The sequence below is a fragment of the Nuphar pumila genome, chromosome 17 (genome assembly GCF_984573655.1).
Source record: "Nuphar pumila chromosome 17, dmNupPumi1.hap1.1, whole genome shotgun sequence".
Classification (NCBI taxonomy): Eukaryota; Viridiplantae; Streptophyta; class Magnoliopsida; order Nymphaeales; family Nymphaeaceae; genus Nuphar; species Nuphar pumila.
Window position 1 is genome coordinate 17,047,241 of NC_143265.1, and position 24,963 is coordinate 17,072,203.

At 37.0% G+C, this 24,963-nt stretch overlaps 1 protein-coding gene across 1 annotated transcript in view; it reads right to left on the bottom strand.

Moving 5' to 3' along the window:
* Positions 1-24,963, bottom strand: part of LOC149811727 (galactolipase DONGLE, chloroplastic-like) — a 74,335-nt gene that overhangs the window by 23,598 nt on the left and 25,774 nt on the right. The gene's annotated exons all lie outside the window — the stretch shown is intronic.

A 24,963-nucleotide genomic window follows, 5' to 3' on the forward strand; every position in this document is an offset into this window, starting at 1 on the left:
AAATTTGATTCCATTTGAATTTCATAGTCCCACTAAATAAATCCAAAACTGCGTTTGGATCTTGACCCTTCTAGAATATCTAGGTTCTATTTTAGCAGACAAGAACATCCAAGCTTTCCTGGATATATGATCCACATCTTTGTCAAAAAAATACAGTGTGTCCCTGTTGGAATCCATTATTTTCCAGATTTTTTTTAGATTTTTCCAATAAATTTTAGTCTCTGCTAAAAAATGAGTTTTCCTAAAACCTGTAAAAACCTTAATTTTCCTTGTCAGGGTCTAGACCGACTTTAATCTGCTGTGATGCCTCAATCTGTAGGCTGAATGTCAAAACTTACAACAGATAAGTTCTTCCTCAACATTCCCTCTATCATTCCTCAAAATTTCAGAATTTTAAAAGCAAACTAGGTATTTTTCCCAGAATTAAACTCCCTGCTTATCAAATTCTAATGTCTGAGAATTTTAGAGATCTAGGTCTCTGATAATCCTCTGCTTTCTCCCAAACCATAACCCAAATTCTAATACTGTAAAAAGATAAAATTTGCCTCTATTTGTCAGGGACATTTTTATAGAGTTTCAGCCATTTCCTCTACTTTCTTATATTTTTCCTGTAATTTTTTCTAAAACCTGTCTGTCTGCCCTAGATCCTAGAGTCGTCGGATTCTGATCCGACTTGCCGGAGCTGTCCAGCTCCGACCATAAATAAAAAAAAATCTGTAAAAGTCAAAAATCTTTGCCTAACTGTCCTCTGTCTCCCCATAAAATTTGGAATTTTTTTATGGAAGTTTAGTACCTGAAATCTAATTTAGAATTAGCATTTTAGGCAAAATCTTGATTTTTAGGATTTATAACTAATTTTCTATATTAAAAATATCAAAAAAATATATTTTTGAGTTTCATTATATTTTTAGGGTTAATCTAAGTGTTTATGCCAAATTTGGCTCAATTCTAAGTTTATTTGCTTTGTATGTTAGTTTACTTTTAAATTCAGAAGCGAAAAGCAGGCAAAAATCAAGTTAAACTCGATATTTTATGATATTTTTCTTATTTTAGGATTTTTGTTATGTGAATAAGCGTATAGAATCATATTAGGGTTAATTTTAATGTCATTTTCATTTCACATTTTCCATTTTTGCAAAATTTATTTAAGAAAACCTTGGTTTCAAGGCCATAGTCTTGTTATCTGGAGCATTTTGGTCATTTTGACCTAAATTTTGAAATTTCAATATTTAATTTTCCAAAATTTCATGTATATAATCATATTTCATCATATCATGTTTAATTTTATTTTATTTGATTTTCAAATTTCCAAATTTTACAAAAATTCTTTTAGAAAACCCTGATTTCAAGGTCATCAGGGAATTTTTGACCCCAATTTTGAATTTCCAAGTTTATTTTTGAAATTTATTCCTTATTTATCATGTTATATCAAAGGGGGTATGAATTTGGGTTTACATCTGAATAATATCCAATAATTTCCAATATTTTTGGATAAATTCAGATAAACCTATATTTTTGTGCTAACATATTTTCTAGTTTTGCAGGAATATCCATTAATAAGACCTTTATTTTATTTTATTTCAATTCAATGTAATATCAGATGTAATAATTTGGAATAAGAGTTACTTTTCAGCTTAGAATATGACTGCATTGCATATAGCTTAATTTCTGCAATTTCCAATATCTGATGCAAGATGCATATGCACATTTTTCAAAATTACTATGGTTGGCATGAATGACACATGAACGAGCTCTTAGGGAGTTCACAAATTTGGTGGGATTTGTATTTATGGCCATAGTCAGAATACAAATAAAACCAAGATTTGTGATCATCATATTAGCCACATTCAGCATACACTCTTAGGCTAACTTCAAAAATGCACTGCATTTCTCAAAACTCAAAAGGATTTTCTCAATTCCTCAATGAAATATTTTTCAAATTCATTCATTCATTAAATTTGCATCATTTTCAAACTCATTTTTCAATTCTATTTAAGAGAAATCTATTTTCCCAAAATTTTCCAAGTCTTTCTTAGGATTTGATTTTCTCAGAATTTTGAATTTTCAGATGAGATTTCAAAGTATTTTCCAAGTTCAAAATCATGATTTCCCAAGGTTTCCACATTTTCAATTTCATTTCCAAATCCCAAAATTGATTTTCTCAAAAACTTTGAATTATTTCTGAAATTGATTTTCCCAGAATTCTCAAATCCTATTCAGAAATCAATTTTCTTAAAAAAAAGCTATTCCAATCTCAAAAATTGATTTTGCCAGGATTCTCATTTTCCTGAGAATCTATTTTCCATTTCAAAATCATTTTCCAATAAACTTCTTGTTTTTCTCAAGATTCTCAAATCCATTTTCTCAGAAAAACAATCCAAATCTCAAAATCAATTTTCCCAAAGTTCAAGTTTTCCTGAGTATTCATTTTCCAATACAAATTCTGATTTTCAATGAAATTCAATGATTTTTCCAGGCATTTCATTTTCAAGCACTTTTCCAGTCACTTTCCAAGCACATCTCAATTTTCTAAGGCAAACATCATGTTTCTCAAATTTGCATATTTTCAAAAATCCATAGCACATGCCTGATTCTCTATGCATTTTAAGAAAATAGAGCATAATTTAGATAATTTAACTTAGTCAAAGCACACATTTGATCCTTGGTTCGATTACCTCTGGTAAAGGCGCTATGAACGGTTGGACCTCGTACCGACAGGCGGATTCCATTCCACAGAATTTTCCCATAAATTTTCAAAACGGAGGTGAGTAATTTCCAAAACTAATTTTCAAAACTTTGGTCGAGTTTGACTCGTAGAATCATTCTCTCACTCTCGCAGATGGAGGGGGAAAATTTTTGTGATGATAACATATGCTCTATTTACCTGTGGTCCGCTCAGACTTGCGGCCTTGTTACTTAGTTATCCCTTTTCTCTTGCTTTTTGTTGTTTATCGTAAAGACCCTTTAAAAAAAAATCCTCAAAATTCAAAAGATTTTTCCAAGGCCAGGGTTTGGAGCATCACAGAGAGGAATTACTAGACACACGATTTGGAATTAGCAGCAGTGGTGTTTGCCTTGAAATCTTGACGATACTATTTGTACGGAGAATCGTTTGAGGTTTTTTCAGACCACAAGAGTCTCAAGTATTTATTCTCTCAGAAGGAGTTGAACTTGAGACAACGACGTTGGCTCGAGTTTATTAAAGATTACCACTTTACATTGTCTTACCACCCTGGTAAGGTGAACGTAGTAGCAGATGCACTTAGTCGCAAGTCGAGTAGTGTTCTGGCTAGTCTCGTGAGGAGCCAGAAATTGATTGAAGATTTTATGGCTTGGAGGCCATTTTCGATTGGAAGCAAATCAATCAGATTATCTGGTTTGACTATTCGATCAGAGTTTTTTCCTAGTATCGTGGTGGCTCAGAAGCTTGATGACCATTATGATAAGCTTCTAGCCCTGGCAAGACAAGAAGATACGTTCTTTAGTGTAACAAATGATGGTGATATTCGCATGAAAGATCAGCTTTGAGTTCCGAATAACCTTGAGCTGAAGAAGAAGATTCTCGATAAAGCTCACATGTCAAGGTATACAATTCATCCTGGTGGGACGAAGATGTTTAAAGATTTACAAAGGAAGTATTAGTGGAACGTTATAAAGCGTGAGATAACAACATACATTTCGAGATGCTTGACTTGTCAGCAGATCAAGATTGAGCATCAGCGTCCTGGTGGTTCCATGCAGAGGATTAAGATTCCTCAGTGAAAATGAAAAGATATTATGATGGACTTCATGGTAGGTTTACCGCGAACGAGATGCAAGCATGACACGATTTGGGTAGTTGTGGATAGACTCACCAAGTCTGCCCATTTCTTACCTATCAGGATCAGTCAGTCTCTGGAAAGCCTAGCTGACCTGTATGTCAAAGAGATTGTATAATTGCATGGCGTACCGAGATTGATTATTTTTTATCGTGATCCCAGGTTCACATCGCAACTAATGGGTCAATTGCAGTTTGCTTTGGGTACGAAGTTGAAGTTCAATGCAACTTTTCACCCTCAGTCCGATGGTCAATCTGAGAGGACTATTTAGATGTTAGAGGACATGTTGCGAGCTTGTATGCTCGATTGGAAGGACTAATGTGACTCATGTTTGTGTTTGGTTGAATTTGCGTATAATAACAACCATGACGCTAGTATCGGGATGGCACCGTTCAAAGTACTGTACGAGAGACCTTACCGGTCACCAGCGTATTGGGACGACATCAGCGATAGATCGAAAGAATCACCGATTGTTCTTCAGCACTGCACTCAGCAAGTGCAAAAGATCCGAGAATGTTTGAAAGCAGCGTAAGACAGACAAAAGAGTTATACTGATAAGACGACGAGAGTTATCGTTCGAGGTTGGTGACATGGTTTTTGTCAGAGTTTCACCGACCAAGAGTGTGTTCAGTTTCGGTAAGAAGGGAAAGTTGAGTTCTAGATATGTGGGACCATTCAAGATTTTGGCGAGAATCGGTAAAATGGCATATCATGTTGAGTTACCTCAACAGTATGCCCATATTCACAATATTTTTCATGTATCAATGCTAAGGAAATACATTCCTGACCCATCACACATCATTTGTTATGAAGACGTAGGAGTTCAAGAAGATCAGAAGATAGCAGAACGACCGATTGAGATAGTTGATTGGCGAGATCAAGTGTTGTGTACAAAGACAGTACCGCTAGTTAAAGTACATTGGCAGTACCATGACATTGAAGAATGCACATGGGAGCCATAAGCGAGCATGAGAGAGAAATATCCTGATATTTTTGTAACCTAATTTGGGTGATTTCGTGGACAAAATCCTTTTAAGGAGGGAAGGATGTAAGGTCCATAATTTTTTTAAATGATGTATGTTTTGATGTGCTTCAATGACAAAGATTTTGTGTGTGATTGCTAGATTTCCTCGTAAAATATGTGACCTGGACTTTACGTGACCTTAATCGCATAAGTAGAATGTAAATGGCAATTGAGGGAAATCCGTGATGAATTAATTTTTGAAATTTTAGGGCTAAATCCATAATGTGTACATTTAGGTTGTCCCCAAATTTGTGACCCAAACGACGAAGAAACCTTGTCAGTGCATGTGAATTACCGTGAAATGCATATCGATAGAGCCTAAGTCATAACACAGGTAAATTTTGTGAGAGATGAATTGTTTCTTGAGAAAGGCTTAAGGATTCGATCGCAATGAGGAATTTAGAATAAAAATATATTGTGATATATTTTAATTATCCTTAATGATATATATATATATATATATATATATATATATATATATATATATATATATATATATATATAATTCAATCACGAGGCACTACCATGGTTTGAGTTAGGATTGACTAGGGGAGGGTTAACCAAGCCCATGGTTGACCACTCTTGGCTAGTTTGGATGAACCTAGCCACGAAGACCAGCTAGGACAATGGCAATCTCGTAAAGAGTGGAATGAGATCCAAAGGGAGGGCCACAATTGGCCATACCCATAAAATTGTTTTCATGATGGTGCAAGGAGCACCATCATGAAGGTGGGGCGCCCCTCCAAGCAATCAGCATGGGGCTGCGCCCCATGGGATTCATGAGATCCCTATGGCTGTTCCCAAGGAAGAGCCATAATGAGATTAGTTGCGCCTCATTGGGTCCATGGGGCAACAGCCCCTTGGCACCCTTGCAATTCCCAAAAGACCTTTTGAATCCTAGAATTCAAGTGGAAGGATTGAGCGGCTATAGGGAGGCATGACTCACTCTCAGCCCTCCATCCTCCTTGAGTAACCCCAGCCGTTGATGCCTTAGCCTTGGAGAATATAAAAGCATTTAGTCAAAGAGAGAGAGAGAGAGAAGGCATTTTCTTCTCTGGAGTTTGCGAGTTAGTGCTTCTCTCCCATTCTCACTCTCACTTACCTTCTGGCTGTGTGGTGTGGCTTAGCCTCCATTGGCGTGGAGCTTCTTCAACCGAATCCCCTCCTCTTCCAGATAGCAAGGTGAAGTTCGACACCTTATTCCTTTGTTTCTTGAGCCAAACGAGTGTAGTTTTGAAGCATGAAATCCAATGCTCATGGCATCGGTGTATGCAGAGCATTTGAATGGATTGGTATACATTTTCAGAAGCTTGAGCACTCCTCTATTTTCAGTCCATGAAAGGAGAGGATGCTCTGAGCCTGACCCTTCACATTGTTGCATTTTCCCCCATCGTCCCTACTTAGTCGCATGTGGATTCTATCAAACGCATGGAGGACTCTCTTTTTTTTGTTGCTTTCGGTCCATATGCCTACTGTTTAGTGTGTCATCCTTTTTATTCAGTCATGATGGTTGTTTTGATCAAGTTGTAGATTTCATTGGGTTTTCGTTCTAGCCCTCCCTGTATTTTGATTTTGAAACTATTCAGTTCGTTTCTTTTTTTTGGGTTTTGTAGTGTGCATTTGGTTGGACTATCCCTTGTTGGGACAGACCTAACTAGGTGCTCTCTGGCTCGAGCAGGTCTCGGCCAGAGGCATCCCGTTTCTTGGCCACTAGGGCCCTTTGTTGGTGGCGTCCACAATACGCCACCGGGTGCTCGACGCACCAGGGTTAGCCTTGTTGGCCTGGACCCTTGGCCTCGTACTCTGTCTGAGTACGAAGCCCAATCTGAACCTATGGGTTCAGACCGGTGGGGGGATTAGACCAAGTGGTCTGATCCAGAGGATCAAACCTGTGACCCACTTTTCCCTGTTCGTTTTGGCCATAGCACATAGCGGACCGACGGGTGCTAGGTGCACCTGGGTCACCTCATTTCAGGACCAATGTCCCCATGTTCTGTATGTTGGGACTGAACCATGGGTTCGGCCTAGATCTTACCTAGACACGTGTGGCTTGGTCTAGAGGACCAAACCCATGGCCCATTTCCTTTCAGTTTGTCCTTGGCACCATAGTGGCTGTCGGGAGTTATCCGTACCTGGTTAGCCCCATTTTGGGCCACTATATCCTCTTGTCTGGCCTGAACCGTTGGTTCAGACCAGTGTTTTATCATATCTGCATGGTCTGGCCCAGAGGACCAGACCCATGCACTCCTCCTTTTAGTTTGATTGTGGCACCATGGTGGTCGTCGGGTGCTAGCCGCACCTGGATAGCCCTTTCAGACCCGCTGTTTTTCAACCATGTGACTGGTCTGAACCATGGGTTTAGACCAGATTTGTTATCAGACCTATGAGGTCTGGCCTGTAGGACCAGACATGTGCGTTTTTGCTCTGGCCATTGTCCATTGGGGCAGGGTGTTGCCGGGTGTTAGCCCTGCCCGAGCACACTAGCATTTGGGTTGCCTTGGTCGGTTTGAGGAAACGGGTGATGGTGCACCGGGCGACCTCACAGAGCATTCAGGTATGCTCCCTGAACGCGTGGCACACTTGGCATGGACCCAGTGGTCGGTTGCGACCCAATGTTTCAGCTATAATAATAATATGTCTAGGGGTTTGAGAAAAAAAATAATATAGATAAAGAGGGATAAGAGCGAAATGAGTCACGCAACTAAGCGTTGTATTAAAACTAAAGCTTTCGATTTTGGAGGTCGAGATGTGTGGGTCCGCCATCCCAGAACCCAGCTGGACACTTAGCACACTTGTGCCTTGTCTAAAATGCATGTTTCCGTAACCATACAGGCTCCACTTGTTGTTTCAGACACGTCAGTACTTTGTACCTTGTATTCATCATTCGGGTAGCCAAATTTGGTGTTTGGGTTCGGAGGTAACCCCGTGTCCTCCTTGGTCCCATTTTGGTAGTTTCAGTATGGATGTTCAGGTGAGCTCTATACTACCCACATGTAAATAAAGTCCACCTATTGTAAGTCTCAGAATTTTTCATCAAACCATCATTCTCATAGCATTGGGTCCACAGACGCGGCACCTAACAGTGGCAATGCTAATGTTATTCCCATAAGTTGGGAATATCCTAGATTTCATACTTGACACGTAAGTGTGTCAAATTAAGTAACCTAGCGATGTATAATCATACAATTGTCCTTCGTGATGTGTTTGCATCGTCCCTCTTGCAAGTGCAGCGATCCACCTTGGAAATGCAAATGTAATTCCCATACGTATGGTTATATCTTAGATTTCAATCTCAACACATGAGTGTACCGAAATCGTGAGTCTTCTGTATAAGAGTGGCCTCATTTTATGAGAAACACCAAATAAATACTTTTTGGAAGTTCTGATCTGTTGAAATTGTAATTGAGAAACTTGCAATAATTGTTTCAGCGTGTTGTACTTGAAATGATGTTTACATAATATTCTTGAACTGCATATATCTTGAAATTGTGATATTGTACACTCACTCGCACATTCTCACGTAATTGAAATGTGTTTCCTAGATATGCATATTTGCCTCTATTTCTTAAATTGTGCGATTAACTTAAGATCATGTGGTTCTTAGTTTGCACCTGCACGCAACCCAACTTGACACCTGTACTACTTAGTACGTACCTAAAAAATGGTACATTTTAGTCTTGTGCTTGAGGCATTGATGGGTGCACGAAATGCACGTTATATATGTAATGTAAAGAGTGACACAAAAACTTAAACACCATAGGGTATGACCCCTTGTTCGTGAGTGAGCTCACGTATGTCTATACCCTAAATATGAAAACAATAAAATGGTGTTGTGATCGCTTTCATGAGCAATGTGCTCTTGATAGTCGCGTAAGGCTGAGCACGTGAATGGGCAGGCTAAGTCCTCATTTGCGTACCTCGCGGGGAGCATGAGACATAAATACATCGAAAGGAGGTATGGCTTGATAGATGAGCCTAAGAAATATAAACCTGTCGCGCTCCAGTCACAGAACAGTTCACCTTAGAGAGGGTGGATGGTACAACCCTGAGTGACCAGTCGTTACTACGACACATGTTTTGACAGGAGTTGTAGCATCCTTTGACCTCCAGTCACTCAGAGTTAGGGAGGTCGAGGTGATCTTTTAAGATACCTCACTACTGCAGTAAAATGGATTGCAATCTTTACCAATGTGAGAGTTTCTCTCTGCTACGTGTTGCTCGCATGAGGTTTACTCGGTCTGTAGCATTCCCGGTTACCACTTTAGAATTTGAATAACAGGCGTCGAGTGCATGGCTCACAGAATGCGAGGTTCCTTTGCGTACGCGAAGGAGTAATCGAAAGAACTCAATTACTAACCAATCACAACTGACATACCTTAGTAGTTCTTTACTTGCTACTTCGCTTACTGCTCTTGTTTTGTTGCTTTACTGTTTCTTAGCTACTTGTGGTTAGAAGTTGCTCAGTTTCTCGTTCACTGCTGTAGCTTGCTAGCACTTGTTACACGTGCACTTACTTGACACCGGCACATGTATACGTTGTATCACATTTTCTACGTTATATACATGCTTCTTCCTTATGAAACAGAGATATGATGTTGTTCTTCACCACCTCGCGAGAGTGCTGATCCTGTTTCATGGAGATGCATGCGATGAATAGGTACAACGGCGATGTGACGGCACATGGTGGAGGCTTGGGGACCCACACTTATCTGTTGATCCTGCTCCTGTTTGGTTTTGGTTTTTTGAGGGAATGATCCCCCTATTTTGAGAGACTGACAAATTTGTTATACTTTTGTCTCATTTTGGATTTTGAACTCATGGGTTGTATAATCCTTTAAACTTAAATTTTGTACTCTTGTGGATTTTGAAATATGATGGATATGCTTTATTTACCTGTGGTCCGCTCAGACTTGCGTCCTTGTTACTTAGTTACCCCTTTTCCCTTGCTTTCCGTTGTTTATCGTAAAGACCCTTTAAAAAAAATCCTCAAAATTCAAAGGATTTTTCCAAGGTCGGGGTTTGGGGCGTCACAATACTTTTACGTATGATCATGCTTCATGGGATGGTGTACACATCTACTATTACATCCTGTGTAAATTTATAACACAATGACATACTTTTGAGTAGAACATTGTTTCATAAAGTCACATAATCTCAATACCGAATTTCAATCTCAACACAGTCCAAGGAACCCTCAATCAACACAACTCATATCACTTTGATAATTGCAATAGTGAGTTAATCAAAACTTTTTGTTGTAAGTTCATGTAAAGCATGTCATAACACATAAATAGTGCATACATTCATAATTTTATGCTCAGTTAATCATCAATAACTCAAAATAATATGAAACACACCTTATATCATACTAAAGTCACCAAAAAGTATGAGATTTATGATAAAGACAAGCATTTACTGGTCATATCCGAGATTGGGGACTTGAAACAGGTCCTTAAAGACCTTGAACTAGTTACTAAAAGCTCTGAACCAGTTAGAAAAACCATGCACCGGTCCAGAAAACCACTAAACCGGTCCCAGGAGGTCTGAATTGATCTTATAAACCATTGAACCAGTCCTTGAAAGCATGAACCGATCCAAAAACCATTGAATTGGTCCTCATATGACCTAAACTGGTTTGGTAAACCTTCGAACCAGTTTTAGAAAACTTGAACCTGTTTTAGAAGTTACTAAACCGGTTCTGAAAGGATTGAAACCAACGACGCAATTTTAAAAATACTAATTTTAAAACCAAGAACTATGCACCAAATTATAATTTTAAAACCACTTATTGCACTTGTTGTAGAGTAGCAAGTCAAATCGTTTCCTCAGGGCAACACAATTCACAAGAACTTACTTTATTAATATCTCGAAAAAGAAAATAAATTACACTATTCTGAATTACAATGTTAAAATAAAATAAAAACAAAAATAATAAAAATAACAATTGTAAGCTACACTCGAGACTCTCTATCATGATCCAAGAAGCTTTGGAAGTATATGATCACCTAAATCTGTAATAAAAATAACAATCTACTCTATTCTATTCTAACTAGTTAACACAAACAATAATTAATAAATAAAGAATTAATTAAATCTAACTAAATAATGCAAATAATTGAAATATAAAGCAAACAAAAATAAATGCAATTAATTATCTAAACTAAGAATTAAAAGGCAATCATCAACTAAAGCAAAAATCTATCGATTATTCTAAAACTAAATTATTCTATCGGCTAAGAGAATAAACTAATTATCAAAACTAATTCTGAAAAGACTAATTAGCTAGAAATAAATGATTGAGAAATAAACTAACTAATCTAACATGTAATTAACAAAAAATAACTAACTAACTAACATAATCTAATCAGAGAAGCAATTAATTGAAAAATATAAAATTCAAGATTTAAAACTATTATGAATCTAATTGAATAAAATGAATAACTAAATTAATGTCTAATTAATATAACAACTAAGCATGCTTTAAAGAATTTAAAATCTAAATTAATAATAATCTGAAAATAAATAACAACTAATCTAAAATATCTAATCTAACTAATTAATCAATGAATTGAAATAATAAAGAATTCAACAACTAATTTAATCTAAATTCAAGCTTTAAATTAAAACTAACTAAAGCAAGACAAATAAACTAAATCCAATTTACTGAATTAAACTAAATGTAACTACAACTAATCATGATTAATATAAGAAGGAAAATAAATACTAATTATGCTTAATTAAAAGAAAATAGACTAATTGAGGAACAAAAGGAATAAACTATGTTAATCGGCTAATTTAATTAAATAATCCAAACAATTTTAACTAAACTAATTTTATTTCTACTGTAATTAAACAATCTAATGTTACTCTAATTAACGTGAAAATAGAAATTCAATTGAAATAAAAACAATAGATAAAAAGTAACATGAAACAATTTCCTAAACTCAGCTAAAATTAATTTATCAAACTGCATGAAATTAAGTGACTAATAAAACAATTATTTTCTAACTAAATGCTAGAATTAACATTCTGGAATTAAAATAAAGATTTAACTAACTAATAAAGAAAAGAAAATCCTTTACTCTATTCGACTGGAATAAAAATAACTAATTATTAACTATTCTAATCTATCAATGAACAATTTTAATCTATTAACTAAATAAATACTAGCTAACAACAATTAAAATTAATAAAAACTAACTAATATGCTGAAAATAACAAAGAACATGAATTAATCAGTAAATAATTAACTTATTAACGAAAATAAACAGGAAAAGACTGAATCTAACAACTTGATATTAAAAAGAAATAAAAAGACTTCAAGAACCCTAATCGGCTAGCATGAAAATTTCTAATAAATTAAATCTACTTTAAATCAAACTACACTAAATCAAACCCTAATTGAACTGGAAGTAATGCAATAATAAAGAAAATCCGCAACTACATGCAATGATTTCAAATGGAAAAGAACACTATGTGTGAAATAAAAAATCGATAAAGAGTATTTAATACCTAATTCTATTTAATAAAACTAATCAAATCTAAAATTAATTAAAAAAATACAGAATTAAATGAGTCAATTAACTAATACAAACAAGATTTATAAACCCAACTCTGGCCGACGGGCTTGTTCGGCTAGGTTTTTGACCCGAACGACTCAAGGCTCGACCAAAACACAGTCAAGAAAGTAATCAGACCCTAGAAATCTGATTCTATACAAGGAACTCTATGACATATCAAAAACCCAAAGCTAAACTCAAAGGAAAACTGACCAAGACTCTATTTCTTTTAAAAAAATAGAAATAAAAATTGAAAAGTAGAGAGGAGGATGAAGGCACACTTTAAGGGTTGCCTGACGAGTTTGGGGGTAGAAAAGAGTAGACTTTTACCTCAAATCTCATGCCACATACGTTCTTTTATTGCTGGAACCGGTTTTTTGCTGCAACATGTTGGAAACCGAATCATCGAAGGGGGAGAATCGGTGGAGAAGCAAAGAGTTCATTCGATTGCAGGGGGAGAGTTTCTCGACCGCCGATCATAATGGTAGATAGTAGTTTACACCAAATACGAGATTGAAGTTTTCAGTCATGGGTACCTGCAGCAAATAATAAAACCCAAACAATGAAAAGAAAAGGAAAACAATATAGAAAGGAGAAGAAAAAGAAGAAAGAAGAGAAGAAGAAGAAAATGGCAAGAAGAGGAAGAGGAAAAAGAAGAGGGAAAAGGGGCTAGAAAGGGTGACATGAAACCCTAGGCAAAGGATGACACTCCTATGCTGGACGTCGTCTATTTAAAGAAAATTTTATAAAGAATTTCCAAAAACAAGCTTAAATCCAAGTCATTTCTTAAAAACCACCTGTGATTTTCTAAAATTTCTAAAAACACCCTATGCCCCACTTTAAGGACTTTTTTCAAATTTTTTACTTTTGGATCTATGGAGCTGGGTTTAACTGGAGTGTGAATCAGATCTAAGGTCCATTAGGCATGGTTTTGGACCAGGTCTGGATTCAATTCGCATCGGTATCGATTTGATTATCTTAAAAAAGCTCTAATTTTTTCGTTCTAACTCAGATTCTGATGAAATTCAAACCGAAGCTCTTTCCTACCTAAATTATCATAAACACATGTACTTAAGATATAAAAACACATATAAATGCACAAAATTATGATAAAATGATATGCATTTCATGCATTATCAACCAGTTTCAGAAGGACCAAATTAGTTCTTAGACCGGTTCAATGCCATATAGTTAACTGGATCTAGATTTGATTTGACCTAAGGGTTTGACTTGGTCCACCCTAATAGTAATGGGTCAGACTAGGTCTCAACAGGTCGGGATCAGACCCGATCCACCCAAAACCCCAATGGGTCCTAGACTGGGTCTGATCGGGTCAGACATAGACTCGGTCCTCCTAGCAACCCCAATGGGTCCAAGTATCAGACTAGGTTGGACTCAGACCTGGTCCACCTAGAACCCTAATAGGTCTGGGTTATGGATCACGTCAGACTCAGACCCGATCCACCCGGAACCTCAATGGGTCGGGTTCTTAACTGGGTTGGACTTAGGACCCGAGAACCCCCAATGGGTCCGGGTCTCAGACCGGTTCAGACTCAAATCCGGTCCACCCAGAACCCCAACAGGTCGGATTGGAACCCCAACGAGTCGGACTCAGACCCGGTCCACCTGGAACCCCAACAGGTTGGATTCAAACTGGGTCAGATTCAGACCCAATCCACCTAGAACCCTAATAGATCTTGGTTTCGGATAGAGTTAGACTCAGACCTGGAACCCCAATGGGTCCGGGTTCTAAAATGGGTTAGACTTATACTTGGTCCAGCCAGAACCCTCAATGAGTTTGGGTCTCAGACCGGGTCCTATCAGGTCGGACTCAGACCTGTTCCACCCAGAACCCCAACGGGTTGGACTCAGACCGGTTCCAATCGGGACAGAATTTGACTCAGTCCACCTGAAACCCCCAACGGGTCTAGGTCTTGACCGAGTTGGTTGTGAATCCGATCCACCCAGAAACCCTTAACGGGTCTAGGTTAAGATCGGGTCCCCTGGGCAAGCATAGACCCAATCCACCCAGAATCCCCAATGGGTCCGGGTCCCAAACCTAGTCCTACAGGGTCTGGTGCAGACCTGATCCACCTGGTCCCTCTAATGGGTCTGGGCTCGGATCGATTCGAGGATAGACCCGATCCACCCAGAATCCCATAACAGGTCTAGGTCCGAATCACATCATTCAGAGTTAGGTGCTAACCAGATCCACCGGGTCCTGGCAATGGGTCCGAGTCTGGATCAGGTCCAGCGAGGTCAGGTGAAAACCGAGTCCACCTGGAACCCCCAACAGGTCTAGGTCCGACAGGGACGGACACAGACCCAGGCCACCAAGCTCAACGGGTCCGGGTTTGACAGGGACAGACTCAGCAGTCGTCGACGGATGGCCAATGTCAGCCAACATAATGGCTGGCTGAAATAATTGTGGCGGGCGGCAGTTCGCTTGTCAATGTTTCCCCCATCGTTGTTCGATATCCCAAAACCAAATGGGAGTTCGGTGAGCGAGAATAATGCCAACAAAAAATTTCAAGTGCCACATGGATGCCAGCACACCCACACCCTGAATGCACGCAGCAAAAGCGTTGTGGGCTGATAACCCAATGTAGACATAAAATGGATCATGAAAGAACCACTTATTGGATGAGGTCATGGATGATCCAAATGGTGCTTCGGTGGATGCGGGTGGTCGGCATTCTCCTCATTCAGTCGATGCTTACAATTCAGAATGTCAAAAGGTGAGAAGGACCCTTGAACCTAGAGAGAGATATCACACATGTATGTGACACCCAATAACCATGTATGCTTCCATCAAGCATCTATGGAGGTCTCCTATTTATAGGGAGATCCGATCACACATGTATGTGACACCCAATAACCATAATGAGCACTAGTGGACCTCATAACCATCCCGTAAGCTCCCAAATTCCAAGAGCCTCTCCTATATATATCCCTTGATTTGCCCATGTCAATATGGGTCACAGTCGGGTTGAATCCGATCCTATCAAAAATCCAATAATATTTGTATTTGCGTCAGTGACACCAGCCCTCTTTTGACCAGACGTGTATCCTGCGCTTCCCGAGCACGTCCTCTACAGCCAGTGTGAATACTGGTGGTCCAACTGACTACCGGTCGTTTCTGAACTAACCAACACGTTGACTGATATAGTCTGATCATGTTTGTTTGCTCCATGTTGACCTGCAATCGTGATCAACATCTTAAATTGTTGGGTTTCACTGTGGTTTTTATTTCTTTGTCTGCGCAACTGTACTCATGAAATTTCATATCTGTTATTAGTTACCTTACATTTAGTTCTGCTGTAGTTTATCATCAGTCCAGATGAATCGAATTCTCTGATCAAATTGAACTTAAAGAATTGAACTACGTTCAGAATCTTACCTGTGCTGTCACGATAGCCTTGCTTCGTTGGAAACTTATAAAATCCTTGAATCTTGATCATATTAAAAATCTGAACCAAATATATATATATATACACACACACACACACACACACACCGGGACATCAACTTAAACTTCTTTTCCAATTCCTAGGTAAAGATTCACCATCGTCATTTGTAGGATGTGCTTCATCTTGTAGGCTTTAGCGTTTCATCAGTACCCCTTGGAGATGTGCAAGTGTGCAATGGTAAGCACTGATGGAAAATTTGTATTCTGATCTAGGAGGCCTTAGGTTAGAAATTTTCAACTTATATGCCCTTTGGATTTGAGGTTGTTTTGAAAATTATTATTTTCAAAATATAACCATTTAGAGGAACAACAACCTTATAAAGATTCACATTATTGGTGGTTTTTACTGTCTTTTTTTTTTAATGGAAAGCTGGGGTTAGGCAGACCCCTACCAGATATCATTAAATCCTTTTAGAAAAGACCATTACAGCAACTTACATATCCTCCCTCAAGGGGAGCCAATCCGGGGGTGATCTTTCCTGGATTTTTATATGCACCCTTAAGCCATCGTAGATAAGAATATTGTTATATAATTTGGGTTATACTGAGATTTTTGTACAATAACTATACAGAAACATCCTCCTTCACGAGGGATTTTCTGACCCTGGTCCATACCTTCTAAGAATTTGTAGAGGGTGTTGCGTGTGCACCCCCGGAACACGCACTGTAGCTACAGTGCATGTTCCAGGGTCCCCACTAAGCGCCGTGTGGTGCTCAGTGGGGTGTACGGGGGAGCCATACACCGCTGTACATCAGCCTGCAGGATATACGGCGGTGTATGGCTCCCCCATACACCCCACTGAGCGCCACATTGGCGCTCAGTGGGGACCCAAGAACATGCACTGTAGCTACAGTGCGTGTTCCTGGGGGGAACATATAACCTGCCCGCAAGAATTTGAGATTCTGGATGCTAGATCATGCCTTCCAGTCTCTAAGATGATTTTCGAACCAGGGTCTATCGAGTTGAGAATACCTGGCCATCCACACCACTCTTTGTCGTCCAGAGTGGCACTCGTTGAGAAGCATCCTGCCTTTACGAAGTATCCAGTGTGATTACAAATGGTGAACCCATAACACCAAGCAGCTTGATACGGCTCATAGATACTTATTTGGGTCCATCCCAACAAACCAGACACCTCCGTCACACTGCAACTGTGTCAGTGGTGGAGCCAGAAGTTTTTCGTTGGGTGGGCAAACTTCGGGTCTCGGGGACAATGTTATGGTCTTGAAGGACAATCCATTTATTCGGACCAGTGGCGGAGCCAAAAATTTTTTGATGGAGGAAGAGTCATTTGTGGAGAGATAAAACTTAAATAAGCCTTTGAATTAAAATAATAATCGTTACAAACACAAACAACTAAATTTATGAACATAATAAGATAAAACTTTAAATTGTACTTGTAAACTAAAATAAAGATTGTTCACTTAAGAAATACAAACAACTAAATTCATGAAATTTTTACAACGGGCATCTTCTATTTTTCATATTTTGAAAACAATTCATAATTGCATCAGCACTGATGGTATCAAATGTCTCCTTCTCTATGTAAGTAACCAAAGCATCATTGATTCATTCATCTCCCCATTCTATTACGTAGACGACTTTTGATATTGTTCATAGCTGAAAATGCTCTTTCAACACTTGTTGTTGCAACTGGTAAAGTTAATGCCAACTTAATCAATAGATACACATGAGAAAATACAATGTGCTTTTAAGTTGCTACCATCATCTCTGCTAGCTCTGCTAAAGATTTTAAACTTAAAAACTGATCACTGTTTCACATTTCTGCAATATATATATCCAATTGATTTTCAAGTCTAATTATGTTTACTCTAGAAAAGTCCTTAAGGTAAAGCTCAGCAAGACGAATCAACTTATTTTTATCAAAAGCAGAAAAAGAATTCTTTGGACTCAAGCATGTCATTGAAAGGAGGAGCTCTGTATTTTCTTCAGTGAAACGATAATTCAACTCTTGAAGTTGCAAATCAATAATAGCATAAAACACATCAATACGATAATTAGGCAATGTGGTGATCTTTTCAACCTTACGTCTTGGTCGTCCTTGAGGTGTATATGAGTCCCCTAGATCAGGAATCAGAATATCAAATCACTTACAAAATATGGACACTTTGTTTATAAGAGAGTCTCATCCATTGTCTCTCAGACCTTTAAGGCACTGTTTTGATGTAGTGACTAAACTCATAGTATTCACAATGTCTTGATCTTTTCGCTAAAGTGCTTGTGAAAGGTCATCAATTATTCTCAAAACTTTACACATCAAATGTAAGCAAAGAACAAATTCTTGTAGCAAAAAACTATAACATGCTTTACATCACAAAACATTTCATAAATGACAGATTGGTCATCATTATAGTAAAAAAATAGCATCATAAAAGGCTAGTATCTTCTCTACTCCAACTAGCCATAAGGTAGTAGTTGTTCCTGTGAAGAAGCAGACGTAAGAAACACTTTTTGTAGCAAAATATGCAGAAAATTTTAACACGCCAAGACTAAAATTGTAAATGTGTCACCAGTCGCATAGAATATAGTTTTCAGTTTCAAGTTAAAGGTATTTTGGCATCATATCGTTTAGTCATGTGCATTAAGTATTTTGTTTCTCTATTACAACATTAGAATTTGAGGGCATATTCTTACTATAACATGACCAGCTTACTTACAATCAAGATGATGAAAAGCCAAAAATAATGCAGCTATTGAAGATAAAATTGAAGATAATAATGGTCACACTTCTTGAAGGTTATCCATTTTTCTTCTTCTTAATCTTTTTTAACATGGAATGTCTCAACATGCATCATAACAGATGAGCTCTCACGATAGGTATCATTTTTTATGGAAAAAAGAATAATAAGGATCATGAATAGATGTATGTATGCTCAAACCATACATCACTGAAGATATATTTAGCTCCCAAGTCAAGAAAGCCTCAAAGTCGTTTTTCCTAATAAACACAAGCATTACAGTTTCTCCACAGTTCAGTTGCCAATCGAAAGATCAAAGCTGAAACTTCCAGGCTTATTCTCATTATGGTAATCTTGTAATAACTAGATAGAAATTGATCATTTCTTCTGATCATACATTTCAGATCCACAAATTTTTATTCCCCTAGATGTGTTAAATATTCTAATTCCTTTAACTCAAACAGCCTTTATTGATTTTCCCAAACTCAAATTACTTGAACCTTCTTATCGTGTCTGCTTCATTTGAATTTTGCTAAATAAACCATTAAACAAAAATATGTTTCATAAAAAACTAGTTTAGATGACCACTTTTATGAAAAATATACTTTTATGCTCTGATATTTTATGAATTTTGGTAATATTCGCTTCTTAGAAAACTCTATGAAAGGGAATCAACAAGAGGGTTAAGCTTTAGACAGGCTATGTATGGCCATACATCATAACTATTTAATAATAGCGTCTCACAATCATCATCCAAATGATCTCATACCCAGTAATTCTACAGAAAGTTTCGAAAAGCAAACTATGTGCAAACTGACTCAACCTAATGAACCAAACAACAATTTCAAGTAAACAACCAAACATTCAACTGTGAAGAAAGACTATCTCAACTTCCAACACACTATTCAATTAAACAAGCATCATGTTCTAAACAGTAACAATCACTAAGTAATAACCAATATGCCCTTTGCAGTGGCAGTTATCTATCAAAATGACTCATTGTCATCTAGTCATTAAACCAATATTTTGCAATTCATCATCACTAGCCATGCTCATTGAAATTGTTCAGAGTATTCACTATCATTCTCCAGTTCATATTATTTCACTACCAAAGACAAAGGTTTTGACTTCTTCAATCCCCAACCAAAAAGGCACAAATTGAAAGAAATGGTTGGTACCATCCAGATCAAATAGCAAAAGTAAATACATGTATAGCCAATTTATGCAAGCAAATTAAGTGGGTAACAACTAGCTTCCTAGGCACTTAAGGTTAATCCCCTGCCTGTTTATTCCGAGAGAGAATATGTGTGCATAAACTTTCTTATGAAACATCTATTGATGTAAGTAAGCAGGTTACACTTCAAATACATACACTCCACACGGCCAAGTTCACAATTTGTCCATCATATACCCCAAAAGAAAGAAGTGAAAAATGAATCACAGAAAAGCGAAGGGACTACTATAGGAAAATATAATAACAATAATAAAACACACACATGATAGCAAGATCATCAAAATCCTGCAAACCAACAAAGCAGTCCAAATTTCTAGAGCAATTTAGCCATCATGGACATGAAAAAATATACCCTTTTCTTCAAAAGAAACTCATGCTTAATCTTCCAATCCTCTTCAGCTAAAATAAAGCAAAAAGCCACAGTCACTCACCAATATTGAAAAAACACACATACTTAAAGAAAAGAGACCACTAACCAAAAAAATAACAAAAAACCTGGAGTTTTTGCAAGTTTTGTTGTTGCATTCTTTACTGTCAATGATCTTGAAGCTTCAGTTCTCTTCAAGAGAATCACTGAAGTTTTGCAACAATGAAATATGTGACTGGGATTGGCAAAATGGGTACTGGAGCATGAAGCAAATGAGTGAATTGAGATTGGGATAACATGCTTTGAGATCGGGCCATCGGCTCGCCGAAAATCGCAGAGGGGGCTGAGGGAAACAGAGAGGGAAGGGAAGAGGGAGCAGGCGCAGTGTGCACGACCGACGATGGTCGTTACGGGAGGTGAGGAGCACGGCCGGCGATTGCCGTTACGGGAGGTGAGGAGAGGAGCATGGTCGGTGGTTGATATTTTGGAAGTGGTATTTTTAAAACAATATTTTTCAATAAAATCTTTGGAAAATTGTCAACCAAAAGTAAATAACCAACTTTCCACGAAGTGGTAAGTACGGGTCGAATCCACAGGGAACAAGAATTACTCAATTATTTCTAAGAAATTTAATTTATTAATCACAAAAATCAGTCTACATTCACAAGATGAATAATAATTACAAATGAACACTAAAACTAAAATAGAAAAGCAATTTGGTCTTCTGTTGCACACCAAGGGTATTTCTGTCTTTTTGCCTCTTCTCAATTTTCGCACTTGGACAAGAATCCCTAAAAAAATATTATGCTTTTCAACCTATAAACACAGGAAAATGAAAATTTAGTAAATCACTTAATCAAACTAAATTAAAATGTAAATTAAACCTAATTCTGCAGAATTTAAACAAATAAAACCTAATTAACAATAAAATAAGCAAGAAAATATCAAACTAATTCTAAAATCGATTAATCTAAGTCTAATAATGCTGGATGATGCAAATGCAGCAATTAAAATGCAGAACTTGATGAAAACAAACCGAAAATGACCAAATGAATGAAATTACAAATCTACCCCTAACTAGTGCAAAATAGACTTCTGACAGCTTTTCGGAAAATGATTTTTTGACAAAGAAAACGAGGTCCGATTTTCCCGAAATCTCTTTTATTCTGTAACTAACAGATTCAAAAATCTGACAGTTTTTATAGAATTAAAAAATAATATCTGAAACTCCAGATATAGACGTTTCAAAACTGGAAAAAATCTGGATATCGCAGGTCCCAAAATTTTAAAATCCGAAAAAGCAGTTTTCACAAAACGCTTAAAAATCAGACCAAATAAACTTGGATCGAGCTGAAATTTGGTTTGCAGTCAGCTAACACGCCAATAAAGTGAATAGAAAAATAATATTTAGAAAACTCAAAATTTTTGCACATGAAATGACAACAGTGCAACAGGACAAAAATCAGGTTTCGGATTCAATGTACTATTCACTTTATAAGTCTATTTTAAACACTAAAAATGCAATCTAACCCTAATGCAAACCTAAATGATGTTGAATGACAAATTATATGCAGCTAATAAATGCAGTTATGCTAGATGAAATAAAAAATTGAAATACAATATGCAATTTATGACTATGGCTAAGTTAACTAATAATGCAAATGCAATTCATATAAATAAGAGTACAAATCTAACTATAAGAATCAGCAACTGCAGTTAATATCAACTAAATACACTTTAACTACATGAACTACAAAAATCAAACACAATGAGCACGTACACTTTACATAACACTACTTCTAAAATCTAACTAAATTGATTAAGTGAAGAACTAACTAACTTATACTAAAACTAATATAAGTTAAAACTAAATGTAACTAAACCACTGAAGACCAAAGGGTTGCGGGTTTAAGATAGGACTAGAACTAGATTCACGCCACACTTGGCTAGATCGACTCGACTTGGCTTAGACTAGGTACACGACTCATCTAATTGGGTCAACTAGGTTGACTATGTTAGGTTAACTAACACTGCCTAATTTAAAAACCTAATTCAGACCTTCCTAAACAATAATCCTAATTACTAACCTAAGGTCAAAACAATTAACTAAATTAATTAAGACTAAGTCTATGCTAAATTAATAAAGCAAGAGAGATAAAGATGAATAATTATTCCAAGTGAATTTGGAAATTAGGTCTATCCAAAAACCGTCCAATTTAAAAGAATTTCCTTTCCTTAATTGTTGTACCAATCAAATTGGAAAACAATAAAGATAGGAAATTGTCCAATTTAAAGGAGAGTTGTTGTCTTTCCTTAAAATCTTTGTAAAATAACTTGGAAAATCAATGAAACCGTCCAACTCAATAAAGCCACACGTTTTGACTTTCTCAAAATGATAAGAATCCAATTAAATGCTCTTTCTCAAAACCGTTGACACCTCTTTTAGAAACTTAATTAGATTTCAAAAGAAATTTCCAAAACAAAACAAGTAACTCTCCCCTACTTTGGCTGGACAATTAAACATAAATTCTTTCTTTGAATGCACCACACGAATTTGGAAGTCCTCAATGTTGCCCAAAATAAATTTCAAAACAATTACTCACCTACCCTCTTCCTAAAAATCGATTTAGCTTAGACAAGGAAATTAACCTACCTCTAAATGAATTGAATCAAAACCTAACTTAAATAAGACAAGGCTGGAATTTAGATAATATCACTCTCTACACTAAAGGAAACAACAACTAATGCATTAATTACCAAATGATTAAAAACGTCTAAACATACTAAATCCTAATACAATGAACCTAGACACCTTAATGACTTTCTAAATGCACAAAACACTTAACCAAAGTAGCCTAGAGCTCTAATGGAGCTCTAATGGCTGACGCCCCTCCTTGGGGAAGATGACTACACTAACATGAAACACGAAATCTATAATTTAAACTAATGAAAAACGATAATTGCAATTCTACATTCAAATAAGCTAACACACGATTATTACTAACTAACTACACTAAAAATCCATAACTAAATGAACTAATCATGCTGGAAATTAAATCAAAACAGAAAATATTAATTCAATAACCTAAGCTAATCGGCTAACCTAAATTCAACAAAGATATTCAAATTATAACAAAATCTATTATGTGCTTAAGACTAACTATAAATAATTACTAAGACACAATAATCTAATTTATCTAAATACAATTAAACTAAACACTATGGCCGGCTGGACATCCTACTTAAAAATTAAAGAAACATTACTCGACTAATCACTTTCACAAAATCTTAAAAACACACAAAATAACAAATGAGCTAGATACTTTTCTTAAGGTGCTAAACTCAATTAAGATAAGATATACAAACTGGACATAATATAAAACGCAGGCAGACACACACCCAACAAACTGAGATCACACGCACTCACCTAACTTCAACTTTCCATTCAACGAATTTTTTAAAAACATTCACACGACATACCTAGAACCAAAACAATCTAAGCCTTTAATGAAATCAAATGGAACACAAACTGACCACGGTCTGCTAACCAATTTCTACTGCAAAAACGTCTAAAGGCTTCACATAAAAATTGGACCAAGATCGGCTAGATTGAATCTAGCCGATTTTTGGTTTTCAATTGAAAACGGCCTTTGATTTAAACCCAACGCCCAAAATAAATCACACTGAACTTTGTAACTGATTTTTCTATAGAAACAACCCAACTAACCACAATGGACAAAAAATAAAATCGGCTAGAAGAACATCTAGCCGATTTACACGTTTTGAGTGAAAATAGTGGAAAAACGAGACTCGAACACAAAAACAAGGAAACCAAACCTAGATCTACCGTGCTGGTCTATGCACGAGTTCTATACTAGGGATAAAACCATGAAAATACAGAAAACACACAGAAAATAATAAAAGAAACACAAGCACACACGTTTTAGGCTTTAACTAGAAGAAAAGAGAGAAGAAGACCTACCTCCAGGGCGATCCGACGATTATGGGTGAGAAAAGAGCGGACAATGGCGTTAGCTTGACGTCCCGGACTGTTCGAGAATGCTGGAATATCATCACGAGTAGGGTTTCTTCAGCTGCAACACGTTGGAGATCCACCGAAGATGGAACGGGTGCCGATTCGCGATCGAAGGGCTTAGAAAACCAGATGGAGGTAGGGTCGGCTCATCTTGTTGGGGTGTTTCGCACTTCCAAGCAAGATAAATGGTTTCCACCTCTGCTACACCTGCAAAAACACAGCAAATGGTGATTAAGCACAGCAAGGATGCTAAAGAAACGAATAGAAATGAGAAGGGAGATGGAAGAATGCTTGATTTCAAGCAAAAACCCAATCTTCAATGCAAAATGTGATGGAATGAGAGGTTGGAAAGGGGATGGAGTTAGATTCACAGTAGGAGGCATCAATCCCAATGCCAAAGACGCCTAGGGTTTGCTGAAAACTCTAATTTATACTGTTGCTAGTTTTCAAAAACAAGGTTATAAAAAATTAATTTTCTATGCACCACTTTCTGAGGGGTTTTCTGCAAATGTTTTCTAAATGGATATGGATATGCGTGTGGGTTGGATTTGGGCTTTCTAAGGGTTGATCCAAGGTCCAAAACAGCCTAATTGGGTCGGATATGGATCTGATCCACCTCAAAATCCGTGCCTGAACACTGAAATAGCCATAACTCTCTCATTTTAACTCTGATTTCTCTGAAATTCAAACCATAACCCCTTACTATCAGAATGCATCTAAACATGAGTTTAAAACCTTAATCTCACTACAAAATAC